This window comes from Triticum dicoccoides, chromosome 6B (assembly GCF_002162155.2).
Source record: "Triticum dicoccoides isolate Atlit2015 ecotype Zavitan chromosome 6B, WEW_v2.0, whole genome shotgun sequence".
NCBI lineage: Eukaryota > Viridiplantae > Streptophyta > Magnoliopsida > Poales > Poaceae > Triticum > Triticum dicoccoides.
In genome coordinates this window covers 649,867,005-649,885,092 of record NC_041391.1, presented here as the reverse complement: position 1 = coordinate 649,885,092, position 18,088 = coordinate 649,867,005, and positions in this window count along the sequence as shown.

The window sequence follows — 18,088 nt, the reverse complement described above, 5'->3', positions numbered from 1 at the left end:
GACTCCTGTGGCCTAACTCCGATGCTCCGTGGTCTTCTTTTGGTCCAGAAAAAATCCTCAAAAATTGGCACGTCAATTGGACTCCGTTTGGTATCCCTTTTCTGTAAAACACTAAAACAAGGAGAAAACAGAAACTGGCATTGGGCTCTAGGTTAATAGGTTAGTCCCAAAAATCATAAAAAATGACATATAAATGCATATAAAACATCATAGATGGATAGTATAATAGCATGAATACTTCATAAATTATAGATACGTTGGAGACGTATCAGCATCCCCAAGCTTAATTCCTGCTCGTCCTCGAGTAGGTAAATGATAAAAGAAATAATTTATGAAGTGTGAATGCTACAAGGTGCACAAGTTTGATGAATGATAATTTCAATCACCTTTTCTAGCATCAATATGTGTCATAATAGTAGCTTATCTCATAAGACTTTTCATGATCAAGTAACGATCTATTCACAATGTCAAGTATGGTTCAGAAACTTCATTGAGAACTAACAAACTATAATCTCCGTCATTGAAGCAATTGCAATTTATCATAACATTAGAAAGATTCAAGAATAGAGCTTTTCAGCAAGTCCACATACTCAACTATCATATAGTCTTCTACAATTGCTAACACTCACGCAATACTTATGGTTATTCAGTTTTAGCCGGACACTGAGAAAGATAGGGGCTTATTGTGTTGCCTCCCAACGTATTCACCTTTAGGTGATGTCAACAATAATAGCCCATGCTAACTTACATCCAATTGGATATATATATGATACGTCTCCAACGTATCTATAATTTTTGATTGCTCCATGCTACTTTATCTACTATTTTGGACTATATTGGGCTTTATTTTCCACTTTTATATTACTTTTGGGACTAACCTATTAACCGGAGGCCCAGCCCAGAATTGCTGTTTTTTTGCCTTTTTCAGTATTTTGAAGAAACAGAATATCAAACAGAGTCCAAACGGAATGAAACCTTCGGGATCGTGATTTTCCAACCGAACATGACCCAAGAGACTTGGACCCTACTCCAAGCAGTGCCCGAGGAGGTCACGAGGGTGGAGGGCGCCCCCCTAGGCGCGCCTCCTACCTCATGGGCCCCTCGGAGCTCCACCGACGTACTCCTTCCTCCTATATATACCTACGTATCCACGAACGATCAGAATAGGAGCCAAAAACCTAATTCCACCACTGCAACCTTTTGTATCCACGAGATCCCATCTTGGGGCCTGTTCCGGCGCTCCGCCGGAGGGGGCATCCACCACGGAGGGCTTCTACATCATCACCATAGCCCCTCCGATGAAGTCTGAGTAGTTTACTTCAGACCTTCGGGTCCATAGCTAGTAGCTAGATGGCTTCTTCTCTCTTTTTGGATCTCAATACAATGTTCTCCCCCTCTCTCGTGGAGATCTATTCGATGTAATCTTCTTTTTGCGGTGTGTTTGTTGAGATTGATGAATTTTGGGTTTATGATCCAGTATTATCTATGGAAAATATTTGATTCTTCTCTGAGTTCTTTTATGTATGATTGAGTTATCTTTGCAAGTCTCTTCGAATTATCTTTTTGGTTTGGCCAACTAGATTGGTAGTTCTTGCAATGGGAGAAGTGCTTAGCTTTGGGTTCAATCTTGCGGTGTCCTTACTCAGTGATAGAAAGAGTTGCAAGGCACGTATCGTATTGTTGCCATCGAGGATAACAAGATGGTTTTTTTATCATATTGCATGAATTTATCCCTCTACATCATCTCATCTTGCTTACGGCGTTACTCTGTTTTTACTTAATACTCTAGATGCATGCTGGATAGCGGTCGATGAGTGGAGTAATAGTAGTAGATGCAGAATCGTTTTGATCTACTTGGTTTGGACGTGATGCCTATATACATGATCATTGCCTAGATATACTCATAACTATGCTCAATTCTGTCAATTGCTCAACAGTAATTTGTTCACCCACCGTATAATACTTATGCTCTTGAGAGAAGCCACTAGTGAAACCTATGGCCCCCGGGTCTATTCTCATCATATCAATCTATATCACTTTATTTACTTGCTTTGTTTTTACTTTGCCTTTACTTTTTACTTTGCATCTATCTATCAAAAATACCAAAAAAATTATCTCTACCAGATCTCACTCTCGTAAGTGACCGTGAAGGGATTGACAACCCCTAAGCGTTGGTTGCGAGTTGCTATCATTTTGTGTAGGTACGAGGGACTTGTGCATGGTCTCCTACTGGATTGATACCTTGGTTCTCAAAAACTGAGGGAAATACTTACGCTACTTTACTGCATCATCCTCTCCTCTTCGGGGAAATCCAACGCAGTGCTCAAGAGGTAGCAAGAAGAATTTCTGGCGCCGTTGCCGGGGAGGCTCACGCAAGCAAGTGAACCATACCAAGTACCCATCGCAATCCCTATCTCTCGCATTACAGTATTTGCCATTTGCCTCTCGTTTTCCTTTTCCCCACTTCACCCTTGCCGTTTTATTTGCCCTCTCTTTCCCAATCTCCTCCTCCTTTCCCTTTTGTTTGCTTTCTTCCGCCTTGCTTTTTCTGCCGCTATGTCTGAAATTGGGGAGATTATCGTCGCTATGGACAACAATGATAATACAGAAAATCCCGAGGCTCCGGCCGATGAACCTCCTATCTTGCATACCAAAAAGTTTTGAATCGGTAGTGGTAACATTATTGGCAAAGGCATTATTCAAGATTTCTTTACTTGTGCCGGTGCTTTACCTTCCATGGGCTGTTCTATTCTTCATAGAACTAGTAGCCTTGCGGATGCTATAGCTATGCTTGTGGTTGAACTTGAAAGACAATTTATGCATATGCACCCTTGCATACAGAGAATTTTCTTAGAATTCTCTAATATTGAGCACTCTTCTATTAAGCGCGCTGTTACTATCTTTTTGGCTGATGAATTTCGATTTATCATAAGAGAAGCCAAAGAAATCTTTTTGCACTATAGGGTGGACGCCGGTCGTCCACCCATAGAACCAATCCTCTATGATCAAGAGGAAATTAGACGTTTTCAATCTTCGGACTATGTCGCTTTCAATGAAAACCTTAGAAAAAAGGTCCCTATCAATGTCTTAGTTGATTGCATTAACGGGCTTAATAATGATTTTGCCCTTAGAAATAATGAGCTAGGATACTCTCTCGAGTATAAGCTCACAAGATTTTGCCAAAAGAATGCTTTCAGTGATGAAATAGTTGTGCATTATGAAGGGCCAAGGGAGGAACCCGTTCCTCCCGCGATTGATCTTGGGGATTTTTGTCCCGCTAAATTTAGCCCTTTTGATTATTTTTGCTTGCCTCAAAGGAAACTTGCTGCCGAACGTAGGGAATATGAGATGAGCTTTCAAGATCTATCTTATTATTACGGCACGACCTAGATCTATCCTTGCTTTTATGCCTAGCTAAGGGCGTTAAACGATAGCGCTTGTTGGGAGGCAACCCAATTTTATTTTGTATTTTTTGTTTTTTCTTATGTTTAGGAATAAATAATCCATCTACCTTCTATTTGGATGTGGTTTTATGTTTAAATTAGTGTTTGTGCCAAGTAGGACCTATAGGATAACCTACGATGATAGTTGATTTGATTCTGCTGAAAAACATAAACTTTGCACGCACGAATGTAGTTATGATAAATCACAGGAAAGTGCTTTTGCGTTGATTCTTTTTGCTGCTGATCAATAAACAAATTGTCAAGGACTTCCTATTTTGGTAGAATGTTTAGACTTCCAGAAGTTTGCGTTAGTTACAGATTGGTACAGACTGTTCTGTTTTTGACAGATTCTGTTTTTCGTGTGTTGTTTGCTTATTTTGATGAATCTATGGCTAGTAAATTAGTTTATAAACCATAGAGAAGTTGGAATACAGTAGGTTTAACACCAATATAAATAAATAATGAGTCCAACAGTACCTTGAAGTAGTCTTTTGTTTTCTTTCTCTAACGGAGCTCACGAGATTTCTGTTGAGTTTTGTGTTGTGAAGTTTTCAAGTTTTGGGTGAATTCTTTTGATGGATTATGGAAGGAGTGGCAAGAGCCTAAGCTTGGGGATGCCCATGGCACCCCCAAGATAATCCAAGGACACCAAAAAGTAAAAGCTTTGGGATGCCTCGGAAGGCATCCCCTCTTTCGTCCACTTCCATCGGTAATTTATTTGGAGCTATATTTTTATTCACCAACATGATATGTGTTTTGCTTGGAGCGTCTTGTATTATTTGTGTCTTTGCTTGTTAGTCTACCACAATCATCCTTGCTGTACACACCTTTTGAGAGAGCCATACATGAATTGGAATTTGTTAGAATACTCTATGTGCTTCACTTATATCTTTTGAGCTTGATAGTTTTGCTCATAGTGCTTCACTTATATCTTTTGAGCGTGATAATTTTTGCTCTAGTACTTCACTTAGATCTTTCAGAGAACGGTGGTGATTTTTTTTAAAGAAACTATTTGATCTCTCATGCTTCACTTAGATTATTTTGAGATTCTTTAATAGCATGGTAATTTGCTTAATGTTAATATACTTGGTATTCAAGATATGTGAAACTTTCTTTTGAGTGAATTGAATACTAAGATAAGTTTGATGCTTGATAATTGTTTTGAGATATGGAGGTGATAATATCAAAGTCGTGCTAGTTGGGTGATTATGAATTTGAGAAATACTTGTGTTGAAGTTTGCAAGTCCCGTAGCATGCACGTATGGTTAAAGTTGTGTAACAAATTTGAAACATGAAGTGTACCTGGCTTGTGCATCATTATGAGTGGCGGTCGGGGAGGAGCGATGGTCTTTTCCTACCAATCTATCCCCCTAGGAGCATGCGTGTAGTACTTGAATTTTTTATGACTTCTAAATTTTTGCAATAAGTATATGAGTTCTTTTGACTAATGTTGAGTCCATGGATTATACGCACTCTCACCTTTCCACCTTTGCTAGCCTCTTCGGTACCGTGCATTGCCCTTTCTCACCTTGAGAGTTGGCGCAAACTTCGCCGGTGCATCCAAACCCCGTGATACGATACGCTCTATCACACATAAACCTCCTTATATCTTCCTCAAAACAGCCACCATACCTACCTATCATGGCATTTCCATAGCCATTCCCAGATATATTGCCATGCAACTTCCACCATCATCATCATGACATACATTACTTTTGTTATATTGCCATTGCATGATCTTGTAGTTGACATCGTATTTGTGGCAAAGCCACCATGCATTATTTTCCATACATGTCACTCTTGATTCATTGCACCATCCCGGTACACCGCCGGAGGAATTCATATAGAGTCATATCTTGTTCTAAGTTTAGAGTTGTAATCCTTGTGTTCTAATCAATGGAAGTGTGATGATCATCATTATTAGAGCATTTCCCAAAAAAAAGAGAAAGGCCAAAAAAAGGAAGGCCCAAAAAAAAGAAAAAAAGGGCAATGCTACTATCTCTTTTTCCACACTTGTGCTTCAAAGTAGCACCTTGTTCTTCATGTAGCGAGTCTCATATATTGTGCTTCAAAGTAGCACCTTGTCCCTCATGTAGTGAGTCTCATAAGTTGTCCTTTTTTACTAGTGGGAATTTTTCATTATAGAACTTGGCTTGTATATCCCTACGATGGGCTTCCTCAAATGCCCTAGGTCTTCGTGAGCAAGCAAGTTGGATGCACACCCACTAGTTTTCTTTTGTTGAGCATTCATAGCTCTAGTGCATCCGTTGCATGGCAATCCCTACTCCTCATGTTGACATCAATTGATGGGCATCTCCATAGTCCATTGATTAGCCTCGTCAATGTGAGACTTTCTCCTTTTTGTCTTCTCCACACAATCCCCATCATCATATTCTATTCCACCCATAGTGCTATATCCATGGCTCACGCTCATGTATTGCATGAAGGTTGAAAAAGTTTGAGATTATTTAAGTATGAAACAATTTCTTGGCTTGTCATCGGGGGCATAGAAGTTGGGAACATCTTTGTGTGACGAAAATGAAGCATAGCCTAACTATATGATTTTGTAGGGATGAACTTTCTTTTGCCACGTTATTTTGAGAAGACATGATTGCTTTGATTAGTATGCTTGAAGTATTATTATTTTTGTGTCAATATGAACTTTTGTCTTTAATCTTTCGGATCTGAATATTCATATCACAATTAAGAAGATTTACATTGAAATTATGCCAAAGTATCACTCCGCATCAAAAATTCTTTTTTATCATTTACCTACTCAAGGACGAGCAGGAATTAAGCTTGGGGATGCCTGATACATCTCCAACGTATCTATAATTTTTGATTGCTCCATGCTACTTTATCTACTGTTTTGGACTATATTGGGCTTTATTTCCACTTTTATATTACTTTTGGGACTAACCTACTAACCGGAGGCCCAGCCCAGAATTGCTGTTTTTTTTTTGCCTTTTTTAGTATTTCGAAGAAAAAGAATATCAAACGGAGTCCAAACAGAATGAAACCTTCGGGATCGTGATTTTCCAACCGAACGTGACCTAGGAGACTTGGACCCTACTCCAAGCAGTGCCCGAGGAGGTCACGAGGGTGGAGGGCGCCCCCCTGGGCGCGCCCCCTACCTCGTGGGCCCCTCAGAGATCCACCGACGTACTCCTTCCTCCTATATATACCTATGTATCCCCGAACAATCAGAACAGGAGCCAAAAATCTAATTCCACCGCCGCAACCTTCTGTATCCACGAGATACCATCTTGGGGCCTGTTCCAGAGCTCCGCCGGAGGGGGCATCCACCACGGGGGGCTTCTACATCATCACCATAGCCCCTCCGATGAAGTGTGAGTAGTTTACTTCAGACCTTCGGGTCCATATCTAGTAGCTAGATGGCTTCTTCTCTCTTTTTTGATCTCAATACAATGTTCTCCCCCTCTCTCGTGGAGATCTATTCGATGTAATCTTGTTTTTCCGGTGTGTTTGTTGAGACCGATGAATTGTGGGTTTATGATCCAGTATTATCTATGGAAAATATTTGATTCTTCTCTGGATTCTTTTATGTATGATTGAGTTATCTTTGCAAGTCTCTTCGAATTATCTTTTTGGTTTGGCCAACTAGATTGGTAGTTCTTGCAATGGGAGAAGTGCTTAGCTTTGGGTTCAATCTTGCGGTATCCTTACTCAGTGACAGAAAGAGTTGCAAGGCACGTATTGTATTGTTGCCATTGAGGATAACAAGATGGGGTTTTTATCATATTGCATGAATTTATCCCTCTACATCATGTCATCTTGCTTACGGCGTTACCTTACGGCATTACTCTATTTTTACTTAATACTCTAGATGCATGCTGGATAGCAGTCGATGAGTGGAGTAATAGTAGTAGATGCAGAATCGTTTTGATCTACTTGTTTTGGACGTGATGCCTATATACATGATCATTGCCTAGATATACTCATAACTATGCTCAATTCTGTCAATTGCTCAACAGTAATTTGTTCACCCACTATATAATACTTATGCTCTTGAGAGAAGCCACTAGTGAAACCTGTGGCCCCCGGGTCTATTCTCATCATATCAATCTATATCACTTTATTTACTTGCTTTGTTTTTACTTTGCCTTTACTTTTTACTTTGCATCTATCTATCAAAAATACCAAAAATATTATCTGTATCAGATCTCACTCTCGTAAGTGACCGTGAAGGGATTGACAACCCCTAAGCGTTGGTTGCGAGTTGCTATTGTTTTGTGTAGGTACGAGGGACTTGTGCGTGGTCTCCTACTGGATTGATACCTTGTGTCGGTGTCAAAACCGGCGGATCTCGGGTAGGGGGTCCCGAACTGTGCGTCTAGGCGGATGGTAACAGGAGACAAGGGACACGATGTTTTACCCAGGTTCGGGCCCTCTTGATGGAGGTAAAACCCTACGTCCTGCTTGATTGATATTGATGATGTGGGAATTACAAGAGTAGATCTACCACGAGATCAAGGAGGCTAAACCCTAGAAGCTAGCCTATGGTATGATTGTTGTTATTGTTGTTGTCCTACGGACTAAAACCATCCGGTTTATATAGACACCGGAGAGGGCTAGGGTTACAGAGAGTCAGTTACAATGGTAGGAGATCTACATATCCGTATCGCCAAGCTTGCCTTCCACGCCAAGGAAAGTCCCATCCGGACACGGGACGAAGTCTTCAATTTTGTATCTTCATAGTCTTGGAGTCCGGCCGATGATGATAGTTCGGCTATCCGGACACCCCCTAGTCCAGGACTCCCTCAGTAGCCCCTGAACCAGGCTTCAATGACGATGAGTCCGGCGCGCATATTGTCTTCGGCATTGCAAGGCGGGTTCCTCCTCCGAATAATTTGTAGAAGATTGTGAACACCAGGATAGTGTCCGGCTCTGCAAAATAAATTCCACATTCCACCGTAGAGAGAATAATATTTGCACAAGTTCAATCTGCTGACGTATTTCATGGTGTGACATCACACCACAACCAAGCCTTTACTTGAATCATTTTTATTATACCGCCTCAGCGTGTTTAGCAAAGTGGTTTCCTTGGCACGCCTTGTTGAAGCAGAGATCGTGCTCCCCCTATTCCGGGATTCTCATCAATACGGACATGGGTAACCCAACCGCGCCATTGATTGCGGCGCTTGGGAGAAAAACGAGTTTTACCAGGCCGGTGGGGACGCATAGTTTCGTCCGTCCATATATAAGGGGATAAGGATCCACCTTTTCACCTACGCCTTCTCCCTCCTTTGCTTATCCATCTCCGCGCACTCGAGCTCCAGCGCCCAAGTCCGCACATCTCGCCTCGACCTCCTCCAGCCATGTCCGGAGCGGGAGGCAAATGGATGGCCTCCTCCGTCACGGAGGGGCACATCGAGAGGCTGCGTGGCGCCGGATACCTGTCCAGCGACATCGCGCACCGGCTCCCCAACAAGGGGCAGCTCATCCCCACCCCCAGGCCCATGAGAGGGTGGTATTCCTTCCCCATTTCCTCCGCGGACTGGGCTTCGCACTTCACCCCTTTGTCCGGGGGCTCATGTTCTACTACGGCTTGGATTTCCATGATTTAGCCCCGAATTTCATCCTCAACATCTCGGCGTTTATCGTCGTGTGCGAGGCCTTCCTCTGCATCCAGCCCCACTTCGGCTTGTGGCTCAAGATCTTCAATGTCAAGCCGAAGGTCGTGAAGGGGAATCAAGCGGAGTGCGGAGGCGCCATGGTGGGTAAGATACCCAACGTTACTTGGCTCGAGGGCTCCTTCGTGGAAACCATCAAGGGGTGGCAATCGGGGTGGTTCTACATCACCGATCCGCGTGACCCTAAATGGGCCGCGGCCCCCGAGTTCAGATCTGGCATCCCCACACGGCTCACCTCTTGGAAGGAGAGTGGCCTGACTTGGGGTGATTCGGAGGAGCTGACCGGACTCCAAGCCTGTATCCAGAAGCTGGTGGACAAGAAGCTCAAGCTTGTCAATGTCGTCCAGGTCATGCTCATCCGCCGGATTCTCCCGTGCCAACAACGGGCCTTTATACTATGGGAGTTCGATCCGGCTCGTCACCGAACCTTGAGCGGGCTCTTTGACACTACGTATGAAGATGCCTGGAAGGTGCTTTTCAAGGGCGCCGAGGCCCTCGCATCCGCTACCAAAGATTGCGGATTCCGCTTGCAGCGTCCGGCTGACGGGGTAAATGATTCTACCCTTTACGGGATACTTGCTTTTCATAGTTTGACTCTATGCGGGATCTAAACTCCCTTTTCCTTTGATAGGACTGGCTGAAGAAGGCCGAGCAGACGAACTGCCCGACCCCCTTGCCAGAAGACCCAGTGGATGCCCATCTGGCGGGGCTACTAGTTCCGGCACCCCATGTGGTGCCGGAGAAGAAGGCCAAGAAGGAGGCCACAGGTACTCGAAAGAGTTCCCGTTTTCAGGTGTCCGATGACTCCAAGGCGGACTCTTCCCACAAGGACGAGGAGAAGAAGAAAAGGGCCTCTCCCCTAGCGGGGGGAGGGAAGAAAAGGAGGGCCTCCCCAACGAGGAAGGCCGAAGGGTCCAAGAAGGGAAGAACTCTTCCCCTGGACTGTTCTGCCAACGCCAGTGACAATGACGAGGATTGGCCTCCGAGGGCCAAGCCCCTGGCGAGATCGTAAGTATCCAGACTCCCGAATGACTTCATGATTTTTCTTTTCGCCACTTGGTGTCTTTCTAACGCCGCATACAACCCTGCAGTCCGCCCAAGGACGATCTTCCCGCTTCGTCGAGCGGGTCCTTGGGTTCGTCGGATGTGAACAACACTTCACTTCCAACCGCCTCTTCTCCCCAAGACGCTGACGACTTCGAGGTGGTATCCCAAAGAGGGACCCATCTGGAGGAGGAGGACCCGGAGGTAGCACAGGGCGACCTCCCGGACTTCGTGCCGAACTCCGCATTGGAACCTGCAGTGGTTCCGGAGTCTGGTGGGCGGCCCCTTCGCAAGAAGGGCAAGACCGTGGCGCCGGCGGCCTCCGTCCAGCCGGAGGCGCCGGATGACTTGCTGGAGGCGCTCAACGGCGCTTCCATCAAGGAGGAAAACCGCACTATCATGAGTGCGGTGATTCAGAAGGTCCAGCTCGCAAAAAGCGGGCTGACCGAAGCCTGCAACAACCTTCTATCAGGATTTGAGGTAAGAATATTAATATATGTAAAATGGTACCGCATAGATAGTAGCCCCTGATGCTCGGTTCGGTGTTCGGAAAGAAAAGCCGGACTGAGGATATAAAAAGACATACGCAGTAGTCATAAAAAATATGTCGATATGGGAATGCAGGCTACCCTGCTGACCTCTGCCGCACTGACTGCGGAGGTCAATGCTTTGAAGCAAAACCTGGAGCGGTCCGAGAATGAGCTCGGCCGTGCCAAGAAGCAACTCGAGGACAAGGAAGGTGAGTAGTACCTTATTAAAATTGTACCTTACAGAAAAGGATTTGGTTGCAAAAAGAATGACTAGGATAACGTGGGTATTGTAGGGTCCACAAACAAGGTGGCGACCCTGAAGGAGGCAGTGTCCATGGCCGAACGCAATGCGGCTGCGGAGCACGCCAAGCGAGAGAAGCAGGAGGCGCGGGTGGTGGAGGTACGGCAAGAGCTCCAGGCTCTCGTGGAAAAACACGAGAGTTTGGAGCGTGACTCGAAGACTCGAGAGTCCGAGCTTGCATCGGCTCTTGAGAGTGCCAAAGCCGCTAAGGCCGAAGCTTACAAGGCCCTCCAGGAAATCGAGGCGTTGAAGAAAATAGCGTCAAGTAAGGCATTTTTCATGCAAAGCAAGCATGTGGATGTGGATTATGTGTTACTTACCCGAATTCGGAGCTCTCCAGGAGCGTTCGCAGATCTGCCCCGCAGCGTGTCCGATGCTACCGCTTTCTACAGGGCCGAGGAGGGGAGCACGACGGAGAAGGTCTTCTAGTCTTAGTATGCTGAGGCCGGACATCCGGTTCCCCTTAGCGACCAGTTGAAGCAGCTGGTCGAGCTCCACAAGGTGGCCGAACAGGCCATGAAGGGCCTCATAGTTCGGCTGTGGCCCAATGAGGCCATGCCTGGGAGCTACTTCGGCCTGGTGCGGCGGCTGGTGGATGCGTGTCCATGGGTTGAGGTCATCAAGCGATCCTCCTGTATTGAAGGTGCCCATCGGGCCCTTGCCCGTGCTAAGGTGCACTGGGGCAAGATGGATGCTGAGAAACTTGTGACGGACGCTCCACCGCCGGGCAAGGAGTATCGCACTCCCGAGATGTATTATAAGAGTGTCCTGAAGGGTGCCCGCACTATTGCGGGTGAGTGCTCCAATTATGTAATATTTGAGTAAACTCGCATTTTGTTATGCTGTGCGCAGAAGACCTTGTTCATATGCGCTAAGCAACATTTGTTGATTTAAAATATTACCTTCTGTGCGGCTGTTTATCAAATCTGAGAGATGGCAATTCGTCGGCTTCAGCCCCATGCCGCGAGTGCTGGGGTGTTCGGTATAAATTTGAGCACTCTTGTTCCCATATTTTGGTCCATCTAGGGAGGCGCTCAACACGACGAACTAGGCAATCGGACTTATAATGCTTGAACACTCTCACTTAGCCATAGAATTCTATAATTTTAAATTTCGGCGAAGCCCCTAGTGTTTGGAAGACCGAATTCGGGGCGCTATCCACGCCTGGGCCAGAAAAAGTCGGTTCCTCGCTTTAAGCGGCTTAAGTCTTTAGGGACTCGAAAAAAACCTCTCGAACAGCGACCGGCTCTCGCCTCATCATGACGGTCAGTTTTAGCTTTCTCCACTGAGGCGTTAACCCAGCTCAACTAGGGCGCAATCGCAGTGGTTCTCCCAGTGCTACCTTAGCCGAAACAACGGAACATAAGGTACCAAAACATGGGAGCCGGGCAAACCCAACTATTGACCCAAGACATGATTCGGAGCTGATGCATATAATGCTATAAGTTCGGAGTGCCGCACTTGTGAAAGTGTTCGGACTTATCACACCATGATGTGGGGAACATAAGCCCCTGGTGTTTTTTAGTCGTACCAAAGTGTACGGATACAACATGTCGTAAATTAACATATGTATAAGAAAGAAATGCAATTATAAGCAAAAAGGTGCTGCATTGTTTTATTCAAGAAGTACTGCTATGAATGCAGAACAATACAATATTGCGATAAGCAGGGGACGGGACTGTTAAACATGTCTCCCTCCAGGGGTAGGCTGCAGAGTGGTGTATAAAACAGATTAAATGCTCGTAAGGGAGACCACCTGGATATTCGTTGCAGCCTTTCTCCTTCCCTGGCTGTTGCATCGTGAGTTCGGCCGGTCTACTGCCGGATAGGGCCTCTGGTAAACGGAGTCCTGTGGGTAAGAAAAGAAAAGGAAAGAGAAAAAAAGAAATGATGCACTTAGGAGCCCCTGATGTGGTTGAGCCGCATTCTGGGCCTGTCGTGGTCGTGCCCCTTCCCCTATGCCCATGGTATCTTCAGAGCGTAATGATGTATTCGAAGGGCCAGTCTTGCGATCTTGCGAGGGCTGGGGTTGGGGTCGCATTGCTACGCGTGCTCGGAACGCGCCAGGTGGTCTTGTTGTAGGTTACTTCGGGCGCGTTTGGCCTTGTCTGGTCGCTTAACGGCCGGACTCGAGAATTGCCTTAAGAGGCTGCATTGTACTTTTGCCACGAGAGCCGCTGTATGTTCCTCCGTTCGGAGGGAGCGCTCGGTGTTTCCGTTGACCGTAATGACTCCTCGAGGGCCTGGCATCTTGAACTTGAGGTATGCGTAGTGTGGCACCGCGTTGAATTTTGCAAACGCGGTCTGTCCGAGCAGAGCATGATAGCCGTTGCGGAACGGAACTATGTCGAAGATTAACTCCTCGCTTCGGAAGTTATCCGGTGATCCGAAGACCACTTCCAGTGTGACTGAGCCCGTACAATTGGCCTCTACACCTGGTATGACTCCTTTGAAGGTCGTCTTTGTGGGTTTAATCCTTGAGGGGTCTATGCCCATCTTGCACACTGTGTCCTGATAAAGCAGGTTCAGGCTGCCACCGCCGTCCATAAGGACTCTGGTGAGGTGAAATCCATCGACGATTGGGTCTAAAACCAATGCGGCGAATCCGCCGTGGCGGATGCTGGTGGGGTGGTCCCTTCGATCAAAAGTGATCGGGCAGGAGGACCATGGGTTGAACTTCGGGGCGACTGGCTCCATCGCGTATACGTCCCTGAGTGCATGCTTCCGCTGCCTCTTGGGTATGTGGGTTGCGTATATCATATCACCGTCCGCACTTGTGGGGGAAAACCCTTCTGTCCTCTGTTGTTCGGCAATCGGGTCTCTTCTTCGTCATCGCTATGCAGCCTTTTGTCATTGTTTTCGGCGATTAGCTTGCCTACCTGCTTGAATACCCAACAGTCCCTGTTGGTGTGGTTGGCTGGCTTTTCGGGGGTGCCGTGTATCTGGCACGAGCGATCGAGTATTCGGTCCAAATTGGATGGACCCATAGTAGTTCTTTTGAATGGCTTCTTCCGCTGATCGGGTTTCGAGCCTCTGAATCCGGCATTGACTGCCGTATCCTCATTATTGTCTCTGTTAATGCGACGTTTATTCTTGTTGTGACGTGACCTGCCATTGCGATCCTTGGTATCCGGACTGTCGAAATTTTTGCTGAGGTTGTTGCTGCGAGCTAGCCAGCTCTCCTCTCCCGCGCAGAAGCGGGTCATGAGTGATGTGAGGGCTGCCATGGATTTCGGCTTTTCCTGTCCCAGGTGCTGGGCAAGCCACTCATCGCGGATGTTATGTTTGAAGGCTGCGAGGGCCTCTGCATCCGGACAGTCGATGATTTGATTTTTCTTAGTTAAGAACCGTGTCCAGAATTGTCTGGCCGATTCGTCTGGCTGCTGAATTATGTGGCTTAGGTCGTCAGCGTCTGGTGGCCGCACATACGTTCCCTGGAAGTTATCAAGGAATGCGGCTTCCACGTCCTCCCAACATCCAATTGATTCTGCTGGCAAGCTGTTAAGCCAATGCCGAGCTGGTCCTTTAAGCTTGAGTGGGAGGTATTTGATGGCGTGAAGATCGTCACCGCGGGCCATGTGGATATGAAGGAGATAGTCTTCGATCCAAACCGCGGGGTCTGTTGTGCCGTCATAGGATTAGATATTTACGGGTTTAAACCCTTCGGGGATTTGATGATCCATTACTTCGTCTGTGAAGCATAGTGGGTGTGCGGCGCCTCTGTATTGGGCTATATCGCGACGAAGCTCCAACGAGCTTTGTCTATTGTGTTCGGCCCGGCCGGACTTATTGTGTCCGGTGCGACGGTTGTCGTCACGTATCATGGCGCGCCCACGCGATCCGTAGATCGATCTTGATTGTCTTGCCTTATCCTCCAATATATCTCGCAAGTCCGGAGCATTCCCCTGTGGCCTTGTGCTGTTCGAGCGGTGCCAGGGTACGGTTATAGTGAAGGGCCTAGAGGCCTCTCTGTCGCGGCCACGAGGTGGCCGGTCATCCGTATTGTGCTCTGGTGATGCAGGTTTATATGCCTCCTCCTCTAATCGGGGGAGCAACTTGCGTTTGGGGTAGCTTTTGGAGGGGCGTTCGAGCTCATGCTCTTCGGCCGCCAGGACTTCCGTCCATCTGTCGGCTAGCAGATCTTGATCAGCTCTAAGTTGTTGCTACTTTTTCTTGAGGTTGTTTGCCGTGGCCATAAGCCTGCGTTTAAAACGCTCATGTTCGACGGGATCCTCAAGCACGACAAATTCGTTGTCGTCGAGGCTTGCCTCGTCTCCGGAGGGAGGCATGTAAATATCTTCCTCTACCTCATCGTCTGCCGCCCTCTTGTGAGGGCTGGCATCCCCGTCCTCCTGCGCTGAATCTTGCTGGAGGGGGTTGTCTTCGGCATTGTCTGGGGTATTATTATCTCTGGTGCTGGAATCGCCATTCTTGCTGTGGCGGGATTTAGAGCAGCGCCGCTGACGCCGGCGCTTGGGCTGTTTCTTGGAGGGGTCTTCCTCCGCTGTTCCTTCGCCATTCCCATCCTTTGGGATATCCACCATGTATATGTCGTATGACGAGGTGGCTTTCCAGTGCCCAGTAGGCGCTGGTTCTTGGTCGTCTCCGACATTGTCGTCCATACCGTCGATGTCGTCGGAGTCGAAGTCTTGTTGCGGAACGTAGCAGAAATTCAAAAAATTTCCTACGTATCACCAAGATCTATCTATGGAGAGACCAACAACAAGTAGAAAGGAGAGTGCATCTACATACCCTTGTAGATCGCTAAGCGGAAGCATTCAAGTGAACGGGGTTGATGGAGTCGTACTCGTCGTGATCCAAATCACCGATGACCAAGTGCCGAACGGACGGCACCTCCGCGTTCAACACACGTACAGCCCGGTGACGTCTCCCATGCCTTGATCCAGCAAGGAGAGAGGGAGAGGTTGAGGAAGATTCCATCCAGCAGCAGCACAACGGCGTGGTGGTGGTGGAGGAGCGTGGCTATCCTGCAGGACTTCGCCAAGCACCGCGGGAGAGGAGGAGGACTTGGGAGAGGGGGAGGGCTGCGCCAGAACTTCGTGTTAAGCTCCCATGCGCCTCCCCACTATATATAGGGGTGTAGGGGCTGGTTTCTTACCCTCCAAGTCCATTGGGGCGTTGGCCAAGGTGGGAGGAAAGAAATCCCATCATTTCCTTCCCCACCGATTGTTATCCCCTCTTTTTAGGGATCTTGATCTTATCCCTTCGGGATATGATCTTATTCCTTCTAAGGGGGGATCTTGGTGCGCCTTGACCAGGGGTGTGGGGCCTTTCCCCACTACCCACGTTCATGTGGGTCCCCCCATGCAGGTGGGCCCCACTCCGGAACCTTCTAGAACCTTCCCGGTACAATACCGAAAAATCCCGAACATTTTCCGGTGGCCAAAATAGGACTTCCCATATATAAATCTTTACCTCCGAACCATTCCGGAACTCCTCGTAGCGTCCGGGATCTCATCCGGGACTCCGAACAACATTCGGTAACCACATACAAACTTCCTTTATAACCCTAGCGTCATCGAACCTTAAGTGTGTAGACCCTATGGGTTCGGGAGACATGTAGACATGACCGAGACGTTCTCTGGTCAATAACCAACAGCGGGATCTGGATACCCATGATGGCTCCCACATGTTCCACGATGATCTCATCGGATGAACCACGATGTCAAGGACTTAATCAATCCCGTATACAATTCCCTTTGTCTAGCGGTATTATTCTTGCCCGAGATTCGATCGTCGGTATCCTTATACCTTGTTCAATCTCGTTACCAGCAAGTCTCTTTACTCGTTCCGTAACACATCATCCCGTGATCAACTCCTTGGTCACATTTGTGCAAATGATGATGTCCTACCGAGTGGGCCCAGAGATACCTCTCCGTTTACACGGAGTGACAAATCCCAGTCTCGATTCATGCCAACCCAACAGATACTTTCGGAGATACCTGTAATGCACCTTTATAGTCACCCAGTTACGTTGTGACGTTTGATAAACCCAAAGCACTCCTACGGTATCCGGGAGTTGCACAATCTCATGGTCTAAGGAAAAGATACTTGACATTGGAAAAGCTCTAGCAAACGAACTACACGATCTTTGTGCTATGCTTAGGATTGGGTCTTGTCCATCACATCATTCTCCTAATGATGTGATCCCGTTATCAACGACATCCAATGTCCATAGCCAGGAAACCATGACTATCTGTTGATCACAACGAGCTAGTCAACTAGAGGCTCACTAGGGACATATTGTGGTCTATGTATTCACATGTGTATTACGATTTCTGGATAATACAGTTATAGCATGAATAAAAGACAATTATCATGAACAAGGAAATATAATAATACTTTTATTATTGTCTCTAGGGCATATTTCCAACAGTCTCCCACTTGCACTAGAGTCAATAATCTAGTTCACATCGATATGTGATTAACACTCAAGGTCACATCCCCATGTGACTTACACCCAAAGAGTTTACTAGAGTCAATAATCTAGTTCACATTTACCATGTGATTAACACTCGATGAGTTCTGGGTTTGATCATGTTATGCTTGTGAGAGAGGTTATAGTCAACGGGTCTGAACCTTTCAGATCCGTGTGTGCTTTACAAATCTCTATGTCATCTCCTAGATGCAGCTACCACGCTCTATTTGGAGCTATTCCAAATAACTGTTCTACTTGGAGCTATTCTAAATTGTTGCTCCATCATACGTATCCGGTATCTCTACTCAGAGCTATCCGGATAGGTGTTAAGCTTGCATCGACGTAAGCCTTTACGACGAACTCTTTTACCACCTCCATAATCGAGAAAATTCCTTAGTCCACTAGTTACTAAGGATAACTTTGACCGCTGTCCTGTGATCCATTCTTGGATCACTCTTGTACCCCTTGACTGACTCATGGCAAGGCACACTTCAGGTGCGGTACACAGCATAGCATACTGTAGAGAGCCTATGATAAAAGCATAGGGGACGACTTTCGTCCTTCCTCTTTCTTCTGCCGTGGTCGAGCTTTAAGTCTTAACTTCATACCTTACAACTCAGGCAAGAACTCCTTCTTTGACTGATCCATCTTGAACACCTTCAAGATTATGTCAAGGT